At 40.6% G+C, this 3,945-nt stretch overlaps 1 long non-coding RNA gene across 1 annotated transcript; it reads left to right on the forward strand.

Moving 5' to 3' along the window:
• The first annotated feature begins 455 nt into the window (after positions 1–455).
• LOC308081338 lies at positions 456–3,645 on the forward strand. Its single transcript, XR_013932827.1, has 3 exons — positions 456–561; positions 678–769; positions 3,497–3,645. It is a non-coding gene; the product is annotated as an uncharacterized lncRNA (long non-coding RNA).
• Positions 3,646–3,945: the final 300 nt, after the last annotated feature.

The raw sequence follows: 3,945 nt of genomic DNA on the forward strand, positions 1-3,945 counted from the left end.
ATTTGGTTTTACACAACATATAATGTCCTTATTTTGATCATAAGATTACTGAATGTCAGTCTCCAGGTTTTCATCAGAATATGTATGACACTGATTTACTATGACACTATGGCACATTAGGAGTCCACCAGTAGGCCTACAGTGGTTCTCAAACTTTGTATTTTCAAGGACCCCCTACAGGTCCATTTGGTTCCATTTGTACACTCTCAGAGTTACAGTCCTTCAAGGAACATCGAAGGTCCCTCAACCCACTTTTAGGACCTCTCAGCACTAGTAGTATGAATTTACTATGTCCAAGGCAAAAATAGAATTTTCACCAAAAAAGTCCACCACAAGCGTGCGTGTGTGTGTGTGTGTGTGTGTGTGTGTGTGTGTGTGTGTGTGTGTGTGTGTGTGTGTGTGTGTGTGTATGCAACAACACAGTCAGCTTTCCAACTTTTCTCTTTTCACTGTAGGCAGTACCGTTTGGCAGGGTACAGGCACACACTGGAGTGGGTTCTCCAAGGGGTGAAGCTCGGCAAAGGCTGTCGTGTCGTCCTGCCAGCTTGTGTAGTTCACCAGGTATCATATATTACATTACTTCAGTTCATTTAGCAAATTATAATTTTTTAAAAACATTTTGGAAAAAATGCCAATTTAACATCATGGTGCTCTCTTTTCCTGTGTCCATTCATCAGGTCAGACAGCGGTACCCCAGTCCAGATGGGGTGTACACAGGATTTGTTGAGGCTCATCATGATCTCTTTGATGAACTGTGACGGTGTGCAAGGTGAGCATACAATGTAGTTGTAGTTACTATGCAGTAAATACGGTCATAATAAATAGATAATATACATCAAGGGACACAAGAGATTTATATTATACTGTGTCTCACACTGTAGTAGTATTATTGCACACATCTGTGTTGAATCACACCAGCGCTTCACTGTCCCCAGATGACAGTGAAGTGATGACTTTTAAGACCTTTTTAATACCTAAAAAAGAAAAGAAATCAAGACTATTACTGCTTCAAAAGTAATCGACAAACTATACTATCAAACTGGTACTGACATCCTGTCAGTACAAATTGACAAGCAAGGTGCCTTGCACAGATTGGTACTCATCTGTAATTTGGTCTGTACGGAGTTCAATACCCAAACTAGCCCTATAGTCCATGAGCCAGAGCCCCAAAATTGAGCAATGATTATCGAAAGATTGGGCAAAACCAAACCTGCATTAAATTGTTCATAGGGTCAATACGAGTAAATACATTTATGATAACCTTTCCACAGGAGCAGCTTTTTCATAGTTATCACATATTTTGTTATTTTCCCCATACGTACATGACAGGTGAACAAATGTCAAAATGTTAAAAAGAGTTATCATAATGAAACTTCCCCAGTTGATTACTTACAAGAAGACAATGATTTATCGTATTACAAGTTTTCTGAAATTGTATATTTAGATATGCAAATTAGGCATTTAGTCCATGAGCCAGAGCCCCAAAATTGAGCCAGATATTGAATATTCCCTTGTTAGAAACCTTTGACTCCAACATCATACAGATGCAGTACAGTGGGGTATAGATGCAATACAGTGGTCTAATACAGCTATAGATAAAATACAGTGGTCTCATATAGCAATAGATGCAGTACAGTGGAATCTAGAGGCAGTACAGTGGTCTAGATACAGTACTGTGGTCTTTAGATGCAGTACAGTGGTCTCATACAGCTATAGATACAGTAAAGTGGTCTCGTTATACAATAGGTTGAAATTACATATTTGTACCATGCAAAAAACGGCATGGTTCTTGCCCAAAACTGCATGAGATTGGCATAAATTTGGCATGTCTGTACAGGGGAGGCTTGTAGGTATCCATGTAATCCATTTACATTCACATATATTGAGGTGACAGGTCAAGGGACCATTTGGAAAATGGTGATGGCCGAATCATTTGGTATTTAGCCCCCTTCCCGACAAGGTAGCATGGCACCGTTGGTCGCATTGGAAACCTGAGGTTGTCTAGAATCAAATGGTATCTCCATCTTTGGGCTACTCACCCACTCAGCAATCCTGCAGGTTTCATAGGGGTAAAAAAACATAGAAAAATAACACACTACACTATTGGCTACAGAAAGAGTAATTTTCAAGATACAAAGGTCATCTTGGGCTCAAACGGAAGCTTAGGGACATGTGAAGTTTTCTATAAACAATTGAGGCAGTGATATGCACCATAAAGTGCTGGAAAATAATCATCTTTGTTGTTATTTGTCAAGCGGACAGTATTTTTTTTGTGTTTCTGGGGATGTTGTAGGTCATATCTGAAAATACAATGGTAGCAAGCACTAGAATCCTATTTTGCTACTTACCCCTATGTGTCAGGATACTCCATGCGGAATTTCATATGTGTAAGACAATTTATGTGATTTTAGTAAATTTTATATTGCCATTAACATAATTTCGGCCCCAAAAAGGGGTTTTGGGGCCCCTGAGACCAAACGGCCCCGAGTTGGGGGTGGTCAGTATGAACTTGTGATGGTCCAAGGTATATGCTAACAGGAAATCATAGTGAAAAGAATTTAGCAGAGAACATCCTGAGGGCTGGGCCTGGCTCCCGGACTACTACTAGAATGTCTGTCATCTTACATACATTTCATGTATTTCAAATAGACATAGATCCGTCTGGCCGACGCACTGTGTACATCATTATCTGCACGGCCGTAAAAGTGCTCTAAACTACTCACCCAATAATTCATTCCTAAGACTTGGAGTCAGATATTGTCCTCTAGTTTCATATCCATTTGAAAGTTCTGCCAGAAAACGTGTGTTTAGTGAAATCTCTCCACTTTTCCACGAGCTGCACACGGACGACTTTCTGTACGACTTGAGTGAAGGACCGAATTTATCAAAACTTCCTCTGATCACCACAAACGTCATCACAAATTACTACACATGACACAGGGAAGCACAAACGAATGGGGCACACAATTGACAGGTGCGTTGTGATTGGTGTGGAGTAATGAGTCACACCACCTGCCAATTGTGTGTCCCAAACATTTGTGCTTCTCAAAGGAAGTTTAGATATATTCAGTCCTGCACTCATTCCGGGCCCCTAGCCCGTACAGAAAGTCGTCCGTGTGCAGCTCGTGGAAAAGTGGAGATATTTGACTAAACACACGTTTTCTGGCAGAACTTTCTAATGGATATGAAACTAGAGGACAATATCTGACTCCAAGTCTTAGGAATTAATTATTGGGTGAGTACAGATTAGAGTTTAGAGCACTTTTACGTCCGCGCAGATTGTCCTGCTCACAGCGCGTCGTCCAGACCGACCTATGAGGCATATAGGTCATATAGGCATATAGTCTATTTGAATTACATGAAATGTATGTAAGATGCAGACATTCTAGGGCTATACCCAAACCTACATCACATGCAACACATACACAATCTTCCATTCCAGTTATCCTGGAGTGTTTTCACCATTACTGACTCTTGTCTTCTCTTCTCGCCACAGCATGTGCGTCTCCTGTCCCCGAAGCAGTTCTGTGCTCTAATGCAGAAAGCCTGCAAGACCGCCAGCCTCAGCGACCTCTACTGACACACACCAACTACCATCTTTGATTTTACACTGTATTACATATAGTACCATTCAAATACATTTGATGTCAATATTAGTTTTTTATTGTGCCAATTTAACATCGAGGTGCCCACTCATCCTCAGGTCAGACAGAGATACTTCAGCCCAGATGGTGTGTACAAGTGATATGTTGAAGCTGATGATCGTTCTGAGCCAGCATTACTCTAGTCCAGCTAGAATGAGTGATTCAGGTGTAAAAAGAAAATGCTTGAATGCAATATAAAATATTTGTCATTTCATGACTGCAGAGATTAGTAAATGAAAAACACTCATGACTGAACATAAGCTATCCCAATCGTATTTTCCAAGCAGTGTGAAAGGAGCCA

This window comes from Gymnoscopelus braueri, assembly GCF_963280865.1.
Source record: "Gymnoscopelus braueri genome assembly, contig: SCAFFOLD_173, whole genome shotgun sequence".
Classification (NCBI taxonomy): domain Eukaryota; kingdom Metazoa; phylum Chordata; class Actinopteri; order Myctophiformes; family Myctophidae; genus Gymnoscopelus; species Gymnoscopelus braueri.